This window comes from Ochlerotatus camptorhynchus, unplaced genomic scaffold (genome assembly GCF_037179485.1).
Source record: "Ochlerotatus camptorhynchus isolate MF236.1 unplaced genomic scaffold, CSIRO-AGI_Acam_v1.1 ptg000191l, whole genome shotgun sequence".
Taxonomy (NCBI): Eukaryota; Metazoa; Arthropoda; class Insecta; order Diptera; family Culicidae; genus Ochlerotatus; species Ochlerotatus camptorhynchus.
Window position 1 is genome coordinate 2,136,327 of NW_027040681.1, and position 20,264 is coordinate 2,156,590.

Below are 20,264 nucleotides of genomic sequence, written 5' to 3' on the forward strand. Positions count from 1 at the left end.
GTGGGGGCTTATTTTTAAAGATTTTGGTTAGCTTCCAGAAGGGCTTAGCACAATCTGGGAGAGAGCTCATTTTGTTACTAAAATCTTCATTTCTGAGGTCCATCATCCTGGGTTGGATTATTTAGACGGTTGCAATGGGTCTTCAAGGCAGGCAGCCCAGTACGTTGGTACTGTCTACGCACGGTGTTACGGAGTCTGATAAAATTTTTAGTGGGACTATCAAGGTTCAGAGTATTGCTCACCTGTCTGGATACTGGCACGTGTTGTTCCTTGGCTCGGAATATCGCCTCCTCCAAGGAACGCAGTCAACGTTCTTCGGGGGCGTCCGGATGTACTTCGTAGTCGACGGCGGTGTCGACACAGTGCTGGAACCGATCCCATTCAACACGATGGTAGTTTCGCCGGGATGCTTGAAATCTGTTAGCCGAGAAGCCTTCTTCAGCCACCACCGGGTAGTGGTCCGAGCTCAGCTCCTGGAATGCCACAGGTTGCGAGATTTTGCGTCCCATGTTGCTTACAAAGATGTCGATGGTCGCATGGACCCCAGACCGACTCAACCGGGTGGGAGTGACCGGGGCCAAGATGGTATAATGGCCCTCTTGCAGGTCTTTCGTCAGGATGGTGCCGTTTCAATTGCACCGACCGCTACCCCAAGCTTGGTGTTTTGCGTTTGGGTCGTCAGCGATGATGAAGTTCTCGCTCCTCCGGGTAAGTTTGATGATGTCTTTCCGGAGGGCCACTGATGACCCATCCCTGATGTTGGTTTGCATGGGGCAGTAGGTCGCGATGATGGTGAATGGGCCAAGTGATGTGCTCACCTCCACCCCGATGGCTTCAATTGTTTTCAGCTGGAAGCTTGGCAGTAGCCGGCAACTGATATTCCGTCTTGCAGCGATGACCACTCCCCCCACCCCCGGAGCAGATGCGGTCAAGTCTGACGAGCCGGAAGTCGGGAAGGAATACGTTCAGTTCGGGCTTCAAGTGCGTCTCGGTGATAATAGCAATGTCGACCTCCTTGGTGTTGAGGAAATCGAATAGCTCTCTATGCTTGTTCGTCAGCGAGCAAGCGTTCCAATTTTCAATTATTATTATATATTACGGTCCATACTTGGCGACGAGTGAAAAGGCAGCATGAAGCTGTTCAGATCGAGTCTTGCAGGTTCGCAGGATGACGATCACCTCTGCAACCAGCGTTACTAGTTCTTCCGATGTGAAAGGAGATTCGTCAACTGAATCGCTTGAGGCAACACGGGCATACGATGGTGCAGGCGCCCAGGCAGAAACATGATCTGGCAGGGCCGCTGCGGTAGTGAGACGATGCTTAGCTGAGGGAGCGGCTCGTTGATTGTTGATAGGTAGCGGTGGCAGATTTGGGACCAGGCGATGAGGCTGGATTGCCGGGTATTGTTCATCCGTGATGGCTGGTGGTGTACGTTTGTTCGAAGGTCTCAGTGCAATTATTTAAAATTAATGCAGACAGGTACTGCTGTATTAAGGGCCGAGCCCAATGATAGCAGCATAGAGGCATCAAAAAAATTCAAGGTCGTAGTAAGTACACTCCCGATCATAAGTTTAAGGACACCCCAATAAAACATGACAAATTTGTTATGTTCATATCTCTGTCATGTTACGTCCAATTTTCGTTCTCTTTAGATCATTTGAAAATTAATTTTCAAATTTCACCCAAAGTTACAATATTTTTCAAAATTTACTCTGAAGAATCATGACTGATTTTCTCAGAATTGGGTTGGCCAAACTTTGAAATAAAATTAGTAGCAAAACACTTATGTTATACCTTTCATATCATTCAAATAACCTTTGGAGATCGAAAATTGAACGTAAAATGAGAGATCATTGAACAAAACATCTTTGCATGGTTTTTTGGGGGCGTCCTTAAACTTATGCTCGGTAGTGTAGTCAGAACCATGTTGGCCGCATCCGGACATGTACCGGGTACCCACGGGGAAGTGGTCAGATTCTTCTTAAACCAACACCCTCATGCGACACATAAAACTACATCAGAATTCAAAAATAAGATCATTGGTGGCCATATTAAGCAATGAGGACCACGTTGGCTAGATCTGTACATGTTCCCGGTACCCCCGGGGAAGTGGCTACATTCTTCTCAACACCCTAATTCAACTCATAAAACTACATCAGAATTCAAAAATAAGATCATTCGTGGCCATATACAGTATTCAGGACTACGTTGGCCGGCTCCGGACATGTTTTGGGTACCCCCTGGAGAACTGGTAACATTCCTCTTGCACCAACACCCTCATGCGACACATGAGATTACATGAGAATTCAAAAATGTGATCATTGATGGCTACATTAAGTACTGAAGACAACGTTATCCAGATCCGAACATGTTCCGGGTACCCCCGGGGAAGTGGCCAAATTCTTCTTGAACCTACACCCAGAGTGCCTTTCATTCATTTTGACTGAACAAATGTTTTATTAAATTATGGAATAATAAGATATTATGATGACATTTTGTATGTGTAAGTAACAAGAAAAATAAACAAGGAGATCACTAATACATGCACACTAGCGCCACTTAGATGGCAAGGATTTCAAGATATGACTTAAACAAGGTTATCACTAATACATGCACACTAGGCCGCGTAGTGAGAAAATTCTGAATTTTTGTCCACCAACCTTTAGTTCTTGATCTACTGAACAACTGTTCCCAAGACAATAACCTTCTATATGTCCAGGATCGCGAAATATTCCAAGTTGGTCCCTATTAGGTCAAATCCCATATGCTACGTGTACTCCATTTACGCGATTCCCTCGCGTAAACGGAATCATTCGAGACCAACGTAAATGGAATTCGTGTAGACCGTGCTGTTTTTACCGTGTGAATTGGTATGCTGGTACGACACGTTTCTGCTGATGTAGTAAGTTCGTGTACTGTATCGGTTCAAATTTAAGTATTGCATGTGAGAACTGATTTGGGTAGCAAGCTTTGGGAAGATCTACAACAGGTACCACCTGATACAAATATCAGTGTCGGAAGTAAAATTCAGTGCAAGACCAATATTTTACGTTAATTGACATTGTTGACAGCACGCAGCACTGCCTGAAAGAAGAGATGGTGGTGATAGATGTGACGTCCCCAGACGCCGAGAAGAACAGTTGAGAGGAAGCAAACCCTGCTGAAAAACAGCAGCCGCCTGTTTTCAAGTGCATATACGATGCGTACTACTACTACAATTTCGGCATAGTGGACTATGCCCACAGGGAGTGGATAAAGGAAGAAGTAAGAGAGTTGAGATCACAGATGAAATTGGAAGCTAAACTCAAGACGCCTCCAAGGAAGAGCAAGAAGAACCCATAGCTATTGTCCCTCCTAATACTTTAATGTTATTATTAAATTATGTAATGGTTCTCGGCTCCGTGGAGTCCTTTTGGATATTTCAGCCTAACAAATAAAGTATCGAAACAAAAGCATGAAATTTATGCATTTCAAATTTATTTTGGCCAAATTTGTGGGTCAAATACTCCTATGTACGCTGGCTAGCAAGTCATATAGAGTACTTGAATTGAATTTTATCAGAATCAAATCAATCACTGCTTCCACTTTCTGGCACACTCTATTACAGAAGGTAGTTGAAGACATTCATTTTTCTAATAGTCTGCAATGCTAGACAATGCTGCTAAATTATGTTTGTTTTCTACTAAAACCTAAAGAAAATATCTAACCAAAATATCGTCCAAAGAATCAGGATCAAAACCATATTCAATAAAACAAAACTCCGTTAAATAATCATTTCCACTGGAAGCCACCCTCGTACGGTAAGCAATTATTTGGCAAGCTGCTTGAATCGAAAGCAAATATTTATTGCACACACGTTCCTTCCTGCAGCCAGCAGCGGCACGCCCTTCCTGACCCGTAAGGACTTGCGTTAGCATCATGTTTGGGATTCCTTCCAGAGTAGGAAATTCTAACTCACTGAACCAGGAAAGAACTGTACGACGAACAAGCTCTGCTCTGCTGTATTCAGCAACGAAAGTGAAAGCATAAAGCAAAGCGATTAATGTTTGGCCATTGGTCGTAAATATTAATTAGGTTTCGGAGATAAAGCAGAGAACTATCGCACCAAAAGCAAACTCCCTGCGACACTTTCGTTCCGTTGCTTGACTACTGCTGCTGCTGCAGGGGCGGTTTTTATCTCCGGGGTGCAAAATAGTTATGATTGCAATGAAATTATTATTGCTGACAGGCATACGGAAGTGGCATTTGGGTATTTACTTGCTATTGTTCGGGACATTCTTCAGGGGGATGTAGTTATGGTATAATTTTGCCAAGCAGCTTGATTAAAGCAACAAACTGTGAACTTATTTTGAGAGTGCAATATTTTGGAGAAATACGCGCATCCAAAACTGTTGAACCAGTTTGACCATGTCCTTACATGGTGACCTTTCAAGCAAATAGCAATAATTCGCGTAACCCAGCAGAACGCACGTGTAACCGTGGACCATATCGACGAACGCGTGTGCAAACATCAAATGAACACACAAAACACCCTCCATTCATATTTGATATGGTAGCCTGGTGAACCCGTCGTATTCGGAAAGTTCTCCCAACAACAGCGAGGGGTGAGTAATAATTGTTAATAAATATCTTTATGATTATTTTCCTTACGACTGACTCTCCGTTCTCGTGTAGAATCTGAAGCCCAGGATCTGAAGAGGTCAAAGGGGGAATCGCCGCCCGTTACAATTTATAGCGTTTATTTCAATTCAATAAGCACTTATTGAAGCGTTCCGCACCGTTCTCACAGCACTATACATTGCCCCAGAAAGGGAGAGAGAGATAGAGAGCGTGGAAAACGGATCCATGTCGGTTGGTTAGTTGGTTGGTAATTGTTTTTCCTCCTTGAAGACACCACCGAAGACGAGGAGGTGACCTGGGGGTGGAATCACCCCCTGACCATACATCTTGCTGAGGCACCCGGAGTAAATGGCATTCGTTCGCTCTGGCGTGGTGTCTTGTTTGAGATCCCGGGTTAAGGGGTGGCTCACTTAACGTAATTATTTTCCGTCCGCTCACCAGCAGCAAGCACCAAGGCAGCCACCGGCGAGAAGGGTCGATGGCGTGGTAAATACGTTACGTGAATGAGCACTTAGTTTTCCGAGCACATCTTTAGCACTCGCCGGAGCCAAACAAACAGATTGAATGCGTCGCTTGATTGCTTCTATTCATGCATACAAAAGACGGCCACCGACCGACCGATCCCGGGTGAAGGACGTGCGTGCATTCTCAGATCTTTCAGGACCTAGAGGTTATGATAGAATATAGCGTTCGTGTGGAGAGTGCGTCTGTCATAATACACAAAACGGGGGATCAGAGTAAATGGAGTGGCGAACCGAAACGAATTTTAAGGATTTTAATGAATTCACTCCGTCGGCCTGTGGGGAGTGGTCAATGATTTCCAAGTGTTGAACGATGTGTGCCTGGGGGAACGAATTTGATTTAGGCAGATTTATGCCCATTGTCCTGTAGGTACGTTGCGAATTTATGTTTCTCGACTACACGTCATTGTAAGATGAAGTTTATCAGTCGGGATGAGGAATTGTTGCCGCATGTTGCGATTATAATATCAGATGTGTTAACAGATAATTGTTGATCGATGAGTGATTTTCCATCGTTTTGCTACGACGGCAAATAAAACATGTGTTATACATTAATTTTCATAATAATCTGAGGTACATATATGTTATTTGTAATACGCAATTTGATCAGATATACGATTTCATCTTTTCAATAAACAACAAGAAGGGAATAGGTATCGGTAGGAATAAGTTGAAGTAATACTCGCTTAAATGAAAGCCAAGAACACCTCTGCACTTTCACAAGAAATCACTGGGATGTTGGATATAAGAGTTGGGAAAGCAGCAGGCGTTTTGGTAAACGATACGCTGAATGAATGTCCTATTGAATAAATAATAAATATAGCAAAGGAACATGGATTTGAAGCCACGCTCTTCTGCTCAGTAAGTAAAATCGGTCGCCACTAGGTCACCGAGCTCCTTATATCACAAAACAATTACGATCAAGTTACCGTCCAACTTGCTGTTACTGGGTTTCAATCCCATTTTTTAACTGGATTTTTGAATTGCTGAGAAAGTCGGTCAAAATTCAACCAAAGTAACCAAAAGTTCCACATTCAACGATAAAACTCACTTTCAAGTTCCATAAACCCGACACGAATGCCACGATGATGGTAAAGTGTCGTTAATAAATAATAATAATAATAAAAGTTCCATAAAGTTCAAATAAAGTTCCGACAGAACCTTCAAATTCCATAAAGTTCGAATAAAGTTCTGACAGAACTTTCAAGCTCCATAAAGTGCAACTGAAGTTTCTACAGAACTATCTTCCCAAGGAACCAAAAGTTCAGCATTTAACGATAAACCCACTTTCAAGTTCCATAAAGTTTCTATGCGTACTCCTAGCAACATAGAGTTCAAAAAACAAAACAAAAAAACCAAAAAGCATCCCTCAGAAATTTTTAGGAACTTCATACACGGCATGACCACAACAAAGTTTCGAACAAGTTCCCAGCGGAACTTCTTAGCAACTTTGAAGTATCTTAAAAGTTCCCTGCGGAACTTCTTAGCAACTTGAAAGTTTCTAAAAAAGGTCCGTCATAGCCCACATGAAGCAATCGGCACAAGTCTTTATTTATTTGTAACAAAATTTATTGTACGTAAATATGAAATGATCAGTGACCTAAATAAATCATAATTCTTATGTTTATGCAGTGCATCAATATTCTATCCAAACAATTAAAAAAACTGACGAGAAATTTCCTAGATTCAAACCCGTGTATTCGGCATGCGATCTACGAACGCTAACCACTGCGCCACAAGTCTGTTGGAATACCATGCGGGCAAACACCAATTTAAAATTAATCAAGGTGTTGTCTTTCGTATTCAAGTTAGTCTGCTGACACTTCAAACTCCAACACTAGGCGGGACAATAGCTTACCTTAATATATTTCCGATGACGTAACGGTTCGTGCTGGAGCTCTCACGCAGGAGGACTGGGTTTAATTCTTCAATCAGCTCCAATACTACTACTAATGCTGATCAATCAATAAACGTTCCTACCTACCTTCAGAAATAACTTTCATAAAAGTGCGAACAATATACAATTGGTTTAGAGGACAAAAAACCTTTTTTTAATTTATTTTCTAAAAGTTCCGTTCAAGTTCTGCCAGAAGCTGCTTAGAATGCTCTTCAATTATGGTACCGGAACTTTCAAGTTATTATAACGACTTAAAAATGAGGCTGCTTAGAATGCTGCACTTCGCCAATACCAAATTCAACGCGGTTTCACAAGAATGACTGGAGCTGGAACAACGAATTTTTTTGTGGTTATTCTCTGATAGAGAATCTTGTCTTTTACGTAACCGTTTTTGATTTGGTTGAAAAATAAAAATTTGGCGACGTTTTGAAAAAAAAACCAGTCCGTTTTTGTACCCTAAAATTGGAGATAAAAGCTTGCACCGAAAATCCATTTTTTGATTCTTTTGAAAATCGGCTACGTACAAGACTAGAAAAAAGGTACTCAACTCGAAAATTCAACCTTAAACGGCGATTGAGCCGTTTCTAAAATACAACGCCCGCCAATTTTGAAAACATCGTTTAGAGATAATCGCGGCAGCAGTTGGAACTACTAAGACACGCCGTTTCGCGCGTAACGGGCGGGTACTCCGAGCGCGCTTGGAGCGCCTGGACACGAGTCCACTAATCGGCCTATAACTTTGGAACGACGTCACGTGCGGACTTGCGGTCAAGTCTATGTCAAAGTAGACACTCCAAAGTATTTTTTAAGCAAAAAAAAAAGATTTTTTGAAATTTCCAGAGTGGACTAGCCCCTTAATCAATGAAACACTGTCTACAAAAAAATCATTAAACTTAGCTGCAATTACTTGTTCTGACTGTTCTAATGTGCCATGTAAAGTTATGGACCGCGGTTTGCAATTACTAGGTTTTAATAAAGATTTCAAAATTTTCCATAACTCTTTGCTGTTGTTTTGATGCTGATCAATCTTCCTTTGAACATATTCACAACGAGTTTTCTTTATCGATTGTGAATACTTATTACGCGCGATTGTGTACCTAGTCCAATGATTGTCATTATTAGATCTACAAAACTTTTTGTACCATTTGTCCCTTTTCCGTTTAAGACGCAAAAGATCCAAATTATACCAGCTGTTCGAGTTCTTCAAAGAAACAAACTTTTGCTCAACTAGTCTTCCTTTTACGTATTGAACTTCGAAATTGAATTCTTCTAGTTGTAAACGCATTCTTGTAAGTTTTCAAGATGTGTTTTCCATTGATAACACTAACGGTATGTGGTCTGTTGGCAGTTAACTCCTTTTCTATTGTTGATTTATTTGACTCTCCTCTTGTAAACGCCTTACTTGCGAATGCGATTGGAAGTTCTGTATCATTGTGTTTTTGTGCTAAGATTGCTACACATGCTACTTGTGAAGCGTCTGTAATTAATATGAAATCTTTTTTTAAAATTTGGAAATTGTAATATTTTTGGTGATAACAATTGATTTTTTAAAATGTCGAATGATACTTGACATTCAGACGTCCAATTGAATGTAGCATGTTTCCCTTATAATTTGTTCAAAGGATGAGCAATTTGAGCGAAATTTTGTATAAAACGTCGATAGTTACTACAAAATGCTACAAAACGACGAACATCATCAGAATTTGCTGGAAATGGGTATTTTTCAATTGTTGAGTTACATCACTTCCGAAAAAGTTACACTTTGCTGGGTTTAATTTTAAATAGTAGTATCTCAGTTTTTCAAATACTATCTCTAAATTTTTCAAATGATGGTTGACAGAACAACCTACCACAATAATATCATCAATATATAGGAATGCACACTAGGGTGTCCCAAAATTGCACTATGTCTAGAAATCTATGGGCTTACCCTCCAAATGATAGCTAAGGGTGTTACAAATAAACTTTTGTACGGCGGCAACTCTGGGAAATGTTGTTTAGAGGTCGCCCCGACGAGATTTTTGAAAAAAGTCCATTTTTCATAGCAATTACCCAATAAATATTTTTAGTGCTTTAAATTTCAGTGAAACCCCACACTTTTATATTTTTTGCATGCTCCCAAGGGTCAAAATTATAGGAGAAAAATTGCTACGGCATGTTCTGTGTCCAATTTGTTAGTTACAATTTTTAAAATTCTCTAAAATGATGTTTTTTTTTTTGGTACATCACTGCATTTAATCATGAAAAGTGGGTATCAAACATAGCGCTATTATCAATCAAATGCAAACAGTAAGATGGGAAATTTTATGGAAAAAAAACCTTGCCCTGTACATTTCAACCTGTGGAAAGAAAAGTTCAGAATTTCAATACTTGCAGTACGTACACCAGCAAATCAAACGTTCATTGAAATCGTCCAATACAAATCACCTAGTTTGTTGTAAATCACTTGATAACATTTGTTTCGAAGTTTCTAGAATTCAATACAACATTTCCCAGAGTTGCCACCATACAAAAGTTTGTTTCTAACACCCTTAGCTATCATTTGGAGGGTGAGCCCCCAGATTCCCAGACATAGTGTAATTTTGGGACACCCTAATGCACACTCTGGTGGTAATCCACTTAGAGCGGTTTTCATCATTCTTTTAAATCTGTTAGGAGAAATGTTTAAACCAAAGAGTAAACCACTGGCTGCTTCAAACATTTTGATATTTGTAGTTTGATTGATTGTTCTTTATGGCTTCCTGGCCACAGCACGATTACAAATATTTTCGATTCACAAATTTTACCTTTATCTAGAGGTGTTTTGATCCACTCTTTGTATAGTTCCGTACTCTGCAGGTCGATTTTCCATCTTTCAGCCTCACTGAATAGTTCGACAGTTTTCAATAATATCTGCCCAAAAGTCTGCCATTGTTTTAAAGTTTTTTTTTTTTTTGTTTTTTGTTATGTCATTTGATTGTTCACTTCTGCTAAAGATTGTTAAAAGTCTTCAATGTTCTCATACAGGCTGTGCCAGATTATTTAGTCTGACCTTTCTCATTGTTGCACGGTGAACTGTTTGCTTAAGCTACTTCGCGATATTTTTCCCTATCACAAGCACCGCAATGATCACTAGTGCTATAGCAATTATTTCTTCGCTCTTATTAAAGTTTAACCAACCCATAATTATTGAAATGCAACTATGATTAACTGTTCGCTATTTTCACTCTCATCAGGTGTAACACGGTAGCGTTGGATCACCTACACTTTCTTTTATGCCATGTCACAAAACATTTGGAAATTTTAGGCTGAACATGAGCTTAACGAAGATTTGGTTAACTTTTCCGAGTCATTTTTTGCCTATCACTGATAAATTTTCAAAGTCCTTTTTTAAGGCACCACTTCACTAATTGCACTAAGTCCTATTTTAACTAAGAACTTGTTAAATTCTCATCCATCACACGACTGTCGACGGTTTGCCATGAGGGGTTTTTCGGAGAGGGCAAATTGTCGTGTGGTACACGTTTGAAAAATGAATACGTAGTGTTCGTTTATTAGGTTTGAAAAAGGGTTTTTATAAACTTAAGAAATAATGGTTAGTGAGAGTGAGTATATAAATCTATACAGAGAATTCTGCAGCATTGTTCATTGTTCATCATTTTTGGTAGATGGTTTGGGATATTTACAAACTTTCATCGATATAAAACAATAATTGAATTTAATGTGAGTGGTGAGGTTCAAGTGTTTATGACCCACTTACATTGATGGTACGTTACATCGATACGCTCGCAGTAAGAACGATGGAACGTAGCAGCAATGTTTACTTGGACATGTGTCCTAATTTTCGGTTAGCAAATGGGAAGTAAATCAAGGCATTGATCTACTTTTACCAAGATGTTGATTGAAGCAGAAGAATGTTGAGTCGTCGGTAATTAGGTTTTATGGGTTTAAGGAAATGGTATCGATAGTTGCATGTCACACGTTTCTGAAGTGTTGGTAAATATTTTAATTGACAAACTTGAGCTTTGTCAGTTAAGCATAGTTGAAAGGAAAATGAAAACATCATGCAACAATGTTGCATGGGAGAAAGATAGATGGTCGTTTAAATAATTCAATGTAATTATGCCACACATTTCTACATTTCTATGCAAACGTTTATTTATGTTATGCTGTGTGAAGCATGGTGATGAATTCATTAACGCATGCTATATAATTATAATTTAAGAACATAAATGGTTAAAGCAATACATAGACATGAGTTCAAGGTGCTAAGAATATATAAAATTTAATCAACTTGTTAGAATTATTTTAATCAAATTGACTACCCCCTTGACCTCATTGTACAGCTGGTATAATCAATTTTACAGATCGATGTCCTTCTATACCACTTGAAATCACTGAAATGGGGTTGATTTTAGATGATCGCGTTCCACATATGTTTTGTGCTAAAAGTAAATTGGTATGCCCCTCGCGCGCCTCTAGCACGCGAGAATCGTGTTGAGAATCGAAAATCTTTGACAGCGGTTTGTTTACACTTCTATAGAGAACAACTGGTGCAAGTCGATCGCGTTCAGAAATAACGTCAAATGGAACACGAAAGAAGAAAAAATATTGTGCACAAACACCTGGAAAATCCAGAGTAGTCCGGTTTCAAGCTGGCTAAGGTGCTGAAGATGCCAAAAACAACAGTTTATCGAGTGCTCAAAACCTACAAGGAAACCCTAAGTGTGGAATGGAATCAGCTCACATACAAAAAAAAACGAACCAAGGATCGTCAGCTGCGCAGCAAGGTGTTGAGGTGCGTTAAAGCCAACATCGGTATTTCGATCCGAGATGTGGCCAGAAGGTACAACGCTAACTTTCAAACAGTGCGGAACATCTTTGACAGGGAAGGATACAAGTCGTAAAAAGTCAGTAAACATCCAAACCAGCTCATGAAGCAGAATTCTGTTGCCAAAAATCGCGCAAGACTCTTGTAGGACCGTGGCTGCACTTTGATCGATGACGAAACATACGTCAAACTCGATTTGAAGCAGTTTTCCGGTCAAAAGATTTATAAACGGAACCATTAGTCGCACCCTCGAAGATGGCATCCCAAGTTTACATCGAAGAATGCCTGAAAAAGCGTGTATTGTCGTTCATCCGCATGCATAGGGGTGTGACATGCGCAACTCACATGTCATCAATTTCCAAAAATCATGTCAGTTTTCAATTAGTAACAAGCATTTTCCCATGCCTCACTCGGACATCGAACTCCTTACGCAGCAAGTGCATGGAGCAGTTCGATGAACGCTAAAACAAATTCAATAACCCATACTCGAGGTCTAAGGGTATCGTATTGCTTGTCGCCATGGCGCACTCCGGGCAACCTATATTCCTAGTTGCTAAGCCGTTTTCAGCGCAACCGACTTAACCAATTTGCCTTCTCCAAATTTTTTCTCTCTCTCTCTCTCTCTCTCTCACTCTCTCATTCTCTCGTTTGTTAATATCGATCCCTCATTGGTGATCGTTTACATAAACTGTCACATAATGACTTCAGGTGTCTCCCGTAGGAAAAAATGTGTTAAGGAATATAATTTTGAATAAAGATCATTATTGTTCTAACCACCAACGAGCGCGTTTGTGATTTTGGAAAGATATCACAATCCAGAAGAATCTGTAGGGACAAAGTGTCCCAAACGTAACATGGCTACCTACGACAGGTATCAGTGAAATAAGATAGCAGAACAAAGTGTCGTCGCGAAAAGATATCGAAAGTTCGCAGAGTGCAGTGCGATATGACATTTTGTGAATGAAGAAACCCGAACAGTAGACTGGCCCATGTTTATAAAGTAAATTTTATCAAAATGGGCAATCAAAAGTCGAGAAGTTCTTCCACAACCCAAGAAGGGAACACCAACGTCAACATAGTGGAACACATAGAAAGCAGTGAAATTACCATGAATCACACGAAATAAAGCTGTGGATCATTGTGGCAATCAACGTTTTGCAACTGCTGTTGGTGCTTCAAAAATCTCTGAGGAAGAGGTGGCGTCGGCAAGGATTTGCAGAAATGCAGAAAGAATGGCTGGTGAGCTAAAACGTTTCTTATAAATATATTTCTATGGACATATAAACAAGTTAAGTTAGAGCTTGACTCTAAGATTGCACAATTAAATTTAATTTTAGTTAACTTTACTAAAGCTCCTATAAGGAATTATAGTAAAAAATTATTGATTGCTAAAGCAAAGCAAATTAAAATTATTTACAATTATATTAATGATTTATTAGCGCAAAATGAATCAAAATTGGCGCAATCAGAACTAAATTTTTACATAAAAGGAGCACTTAATAAATATAGTGATACCGTACAAATCATTAATAAAAAAAATAAAATTCGCTGAAGACACGGTATTAAATATTGCAACCGTTACCTTTATATTATTATTTTTTATATAAAATAAAAAAAAATGGATTAATCGGAAAAAAATATTAAAATCCAAGATGGCAAAAGTAGACATAAAAACGGGCACTGCGCTCATTGAAATATATGATGGCAATCCACAGAGGCTAGATTCCTTTTTGGACTCTTTTACGTTGTTTTTCGACTTAGTCGACAACGCTAACGCGGAGGCCACCGCAGCGATTAAAGCTGCCGCTAAAAATATTGCCACTCGATTCGTGAAAACACGACTAATGTGTGCTGCCAGGTAAGCAGTACCAGAAAATGCTACCTATGAAGATTTAGCAGCAGCATTGAAAGAGCATTGCTCTCCAAAAATCACAGCCGATAACATTTTGGCAAGGTTACAACAACTTAATTAAACTTCCACCACAGAAGCATTCTGTGATGACGTAGAGAAATTAACTTTACAGCTAAAATCAGTCTATATCAACAACAAAATTCCAAATGATGTAGCTGATCAAATGGCAACAAAAAAAGGCGTTGAATCACTGATCAACGGCACCAAAAACAGAGACACAAAAATCATACTAAAGGCTGGAACATTCAGCAAAATTAATGACGCAATCCAAAAATTAATGGAAAACGACGTGCCAACTGATAATGGAAATAATTCAATTCCTTCAAATGCACAAGTATTCGTTACAAGCAGAGGAAACCGTTCAAGATGACGGGGTAGACCTAGTTACAGAGGACGAGGAAATTATTATCAAGAAAATAATTTCCATACCAACCAATTTCCACGAAAAAGTAGATTTCAAAATCACTTTTCCAACCGTGGAAATTTTCAAAATAATCGTTTCACAAATCAAAGGGGAAACTTTACTCAGCGAGGCCGGCCCAATACAACAACCAATGCAAATTCCACAGCAACAACATGCGACACATCTATCAAAGGAAATATCCACCATTTAGGGGTACAGTTAGGGCAGCATACACAATAAATGTATCTGCCACCAATTATGTTCAGCTGATGGTCGATATGGCGGTTTCACAGCGTACTTTTATTGTTGATTGTGGATCTGATATATCGGTCATTCAAGCTGGAGGTGACCTTCAACCAAGCTGCTTAAGCCACAAATAGCCTTTTATCAGAACTTTTGGTCACTTGGGAATGTAATCGAAAATTTTAATTTTCTATCATAAAATGGGGTTTTATCATCAGATTTTAAAACTTCTACCGAACTGTTCCGCATTTCAAAAAACCCGTAAAACCTTACTGACTGGATAAGTGTGTATACACAGTAGTGCGTTCTAAATGACCTGTTATACCTACGGCGCTGGGTTCTTCTTCCGGGGGTGTATTTTAAGAATTGTAAAATCTTTCCTACGCAGTCTGGAGGGAATCGATTCCTTAGTGTTCAAGGAAATGATATATTCGATTTTCATGTCCATGCTCATCAACTGTTATGAACTGGATTCCGTTAACTCACTGAACCTGATTATCATCTAACTTGAGCATTTTTTTTTTTCCATTTGGCCTCACATATACTAGCGCTAACGTGATCAAAATCGTGGTGTCATGAAACATTTGATCATGTACATATAATCGAACATTTTACCTTTACCACAAGTATAATGAGTGACATATCTTAATAGTTCATAATACTTCATAATCGTCAACTGGTACAAGGTGATATGAACAACTTGAAAAAGTAAACCTGGAAACCGGAAATTCATAGGGAATTTTATTTTCCTGAAAATACCTGGCATGCATGTTCAGTGCATAGAAAATTTTAAAATTCTCTTCCTAGAGATAGTTTTTAGACTGCAATGCAAACATTGAATGATCCTCATTATTATCATTCAGACATCGATCTTAATATATCCGAAGCAAAAATTAATAAGAAAAAAAAAATAAGATTTTTAAAATTCAGAGGCTTGAACGGTTTTTCTTTTCTGTTTTTCTATAAGTAATACATTTTCAAGAGCCTGAAGTTAAATCCCCTGCACCGTTTTAAAAGCTCTTTAAATTAGATTATAACTTCTAAGGATAATTCCAAGGGAGTTGATATAGAAACATCTTTGAGAAAAACGCCAAGCGGAATATGCTTTTATGTAAGTTCTGAGAGATTCCCGATTTCATGTGAAATCTAAGATAATGTTGAGCAGAATTTAAAAAAGTAGAAGGGTCTGTGCCAAGGGGCACGAACGAAAGCTTGACGTAGGACCGCTAGTGGACGGAACTAATGTGAACATTTAGTTCTTTTAATTGATCAATCATCAATTATCTTAACTCTTTCTGTTTTTTATTTGTAAGCGTATCAAATTTGTAGTATTTATTTCAAAGAGAAAGTTGATGAAGAGAATCCAAGGGACTGTCAACTTGAGTATTTTCGATTCATCTACCCGACTTTAAAAGGTGTATTTTGATTTTTTTGTTATTTATGAATTTTTAAGTTTTGTGCATTTTGGTATTAAAGTGTATTCAATTCACCCCTCACAGGATTTCCTTCCGAATTATATGGATGGGGCGGGGCGGAAAGTATCGTTTGTGCAGAATATATAAAAAAAGTAGGGACTTCGAGAGATTGAACTCGTGAGAGCTAATTTTCTCACAAATTTGATTTTATTGGCTTTCTGGGGACTGAATATACACCCAAAGCTAATTATTCTCACTTCTCTCAAATTCTATATGGATTTTTAACACTTCCTACCAGCGTGTTATGGAAAATGGTCGGACGATGATTAATCTCAGCAATACATTCGGGCCTACAATTCCACACCTTTTATAGAGACCAGGTTGAGCCTTGATAGCTAGCTGCTTGCGGGAACTGATGACCTTGACAAATGTCCAAATAATACTGTTAACAAATTTATGGTGGTCCTGAAAAGGACCGTTTTGTAGTGATGGTTGAGTAATGCTGAGCTGACCACGACGAGCTCCTGATTCCGATCCTAGCCTCGCGGTGGGACTTCTCCCTCTTTCTCTATGGTTGCTCATATGAGCTGCAGGCAGCCTTTCGTTGTTGTTGTTGCTACTACTGCTGCTGCTGGACTGGACACCAGCAGTTACGGTGATTGAATGAGCACCGCTCAGTGGGACCGCATCGAATTCGATTTTTAAGTCTGTGTTAGGGAATGCGCTGTTTTCAGACATTCGGTGATAATTTTGATCACCATTGCAACAGTTGGACATTTGGTATTTTTCAATAGTGACCTATTTAAAATTAACTAAGTGTTCATTTTAGCAGATTGGTAGATAAATGTCCAATCGTTTGGCTTGTTAAGAATTAAAATCTATCTGCTATTGGTCGAAACCTGACCTCTTTTCGTAATGCTGCGCATTTTGGTTTTTTGAAATTGCGTGGATTCTATAGATCCCAGCCCAGTGACAGGCGCGTAGGCAACATGTCATACCGTGACAGCGGGCCCAGCACAGCAAAATAAACGATTTGAGCCCGAGACATGCTGCCTACTGTCAAACGCTGCTGTTGGTATAGGCCTTGTCACTGGCCTGATAGATCCTGTAGAGATCTATCTAGCCCTGATGTATGTGTTGGTAGAGGGAAAAATGTAAACTTTGCGGGAGATGATGTCTTAAAACTCGAAAGCAATTTTGTGAAATATGAAGTAAAACAAATCCTAGCTAGTTCTGCATGATGATTTTGTTTGATTTTATTTATTTGTAAAATCGCCGGGAAATACCAGCTGGCGATTTGTTTTTATTGTAACTCCTTACTTGAAAACAGGCAAAAACTCACACACAGGCTGCTTTTTCATGGTATACAGTGTGATAATTCAATAGTCAATAAATTATCTCAACATTTAGTGGCAAACCATTCATAAATTTTGGTAACATACAAAAAATACAATAATCCACATTAAATTTCATATGTAAGAGCCGATTGAAACAATCTTTTCGACGTCACTATAAGGGTGATTGATTAAACGAAAGAAACGAATCGTGCGGAATGAAAGCCGAGGAAAAACTTATTGCACCAATATATTCAGGCCTACAAATCCACAGTAACTATAGACAGGTTGAGCCTTGATAGCAAGCTGCTTGCGGGAACTGATGACCTTGATCAATATCCAAATAATACTCATTAAAGAATTTTTGGTGGCCCTGAAAAGGACCGTTTTGTAGTGATGGTTGAGTAATTCTGAGCTGGGTGTTCAACACGGATGATGTCGAGCTGTATGTCGTTTGGAGCGAGGGTGACACGCATGGCATAGATGACCGACCCGCAGTGACTCACGAAGAGCTACTGATTCCGATCCATAGAATAGCGGTGCAGCTTCTTACTCCTTTGATGGTTGCTTATGTGGGCTCTGCAGCTCGCTGCTTGCTGGCAGCCTTTCGTTGTTACTCGAGAACAATTTTCAACGCCACACGCTGAAAGCACTGCTACTGCTGCTACTGCTGCTACTAATTTCGACGACCGAACACCACCACACAGTGGTGTGGTCGTTGGGAGCGTGTGGTTCTGAGTATGGCGGTGAGTGTGCAAAATATTACGCAATTCCATCCTCCCTATTCGCACGCGCCCGAGGATCGGAGGCGAATGCCACTTCGACTTGTTTCGTCTACTTACTACTCTCTGACGACTGTGCTGGGGAAGCAGCATATGCATGTAGGTAATTGGGGGATTTGTTAGTTAATTCGACGCTTTTGGACAATGCTGGACATTTACCAGTTTTTCAATAGTTTCTTGTTGAAAATTAACATTCGGAAGCATTGTTATCGATGCGTACCCATATTTCTGATCGATTGGTGAAAAAATTATTAAAATTGGACCAGGGGCAGCTGAGTTATTAATGTTCAAAACCTTTCTTAATTTGTTACATGTTCCATTTTCGGTTTTCACAAAGTGTACCCCCATATAGAAATCAAAGACGTAAAAAAAATCCTGAATTGGATTCAAATGTTTGAGGACTTTTCCATGATAATCAGAGCAGAACTCCCAAAGGAAAAATCCAAAGGCAATCCGAGGATAATTTCCAGAAATTTGTGAGGGTAATGAATCCGGAGCATAATTCCTTGGACATTTTAAGAGATTACTTAGATGGTGGGGTATGCTGAATGAAGGATTACAATTAAACAAGAGAATAACTCCAGAAGAACTTAAAAGGAATTTGGAAAGTAATTCCCGGAGAGTTTGCCAAACATATTTTGAGGAGAAATCTAAGGAATTTCTGCGGAGAACTGCAAATTAATTCCCATGAAACTGTCTATGTCATTAGAATTACAAGGGAAGGAGTGAATTTCAAAAGGATGCCTGAAATTAATTCAATGCAAATTCTGAGAATTGTCTGTTCCCCATGGAGGGGCGGCTCAAAACGGCGTCTGTTCTCCATGTTAGGAGCGGCTGATCACCGTCCTAGTGCCAGCGTGGGACTCTAAACATAGCTGTGCACGATGGTTCCCCGGCGAAACAGGGGTTGGGGCAGGCCTAACAAACCGCTCTGAAAAAAAAAAATATAAAGTTGCAAATACCGACGAAAGAAATACAGATCGGAACAATCGACACAGACCTACGCGGAACTGCAAATCGCAAATCGCTCGGCTTCCCGGACTGCGATAGGTTAATCTATGACGAACTTCAACCACGCAACTTCGAAGTCGTAGCACTGCAGGAACTTTGCTGGACGCGACAAAAGGTATGGAAAAGCGGGCATCGAGCGGCTACTATCTACCAGAGCTGTGGCACCACCAATGATCTGGAAACCGGCTTTGTAGTGCAGGGTAACAGGCGCCAACGCGGGATTGGTTGGCAGTCGATCAACGCGAGGATCTGCAAGTTGAGGATTACGGGGCGTTTCTTCAACTACAGCATCATCAAGGTGCACTGCCCACACGAAGGGATACCCGACGACGAGAAAGAAGCATTCTATGCGCAGCTGGAGCAGGTGTACGATGGCTGTTGGCAACGGGACGTTAAAATCGTCATCGGCGACATGAACGCTCAGGTAGGACGGGAGGCAATGCAGCCTCTCGCGATATGGTAGTCCGCAGTACCTTTTCCCCCCGCAACGATATCCACAAAGCCACCTGGAGATCACCTGACCATCACACAGAAAACCAAACTGATCACGTTCTAATCGACGGGAAATTCATCTACGACATTATCAACGTCCACACGTACCGCAGTGCGAACATAGATTCGGACCACTACGTAGTGGCAGTATGCATGCGCTCAAAACTCTCGACGGTGCATAACACCCGTCGAAGTCGAACGCCGCGACCCAACATTGAGCAACTACGGGACGCCGGAGTTGCCCAGGATTAAGCGCAGCAGCTGAAAGCTGCACTTCCCACGGAAGAGCAGCTTGGCGTAGCTTCTCTTGAAGATGGCTGGAGGGACATCCGTTCCACCATAGGTAGTACTGCTGCAGCGGCACTAAGTTCTGCGATCCCGGACCGAAGAATTTATTGGTTTGACGGTGAATGCAGCACGGACGAGAATGCTGCAACACCGCACGTGATTGATTGTGGAGCAATACAGACAAGCGCGGAACAGACAAAACTCGGTTTTCCGAAAGAAGAAGCGTCAGCAGGAAGACCCAGATTGCGAGGCGTAGGAAAATCTATACCGCGTAAACGACACACGGAAGTTCTACGAGAAACTAAATAGTTCGCGCAAAGGCTACATGCCGCAAGCTGATATGTGCAAGGACTTGGCCGGTAACCTTCTCACTAACGGGTGTGAGGTGGAAGCAGTACTATGACGATCACCTCAACGGTGATGCAGCAGTAAACGAAGGTGGCACGCTTGGAGCACGCGCAGAAGACGACAGGCTACCAGCCCCTGATCTTCAAGAAGTTGAAGAGGAGATCGGTTGGCTGAAGAACAACAAAGC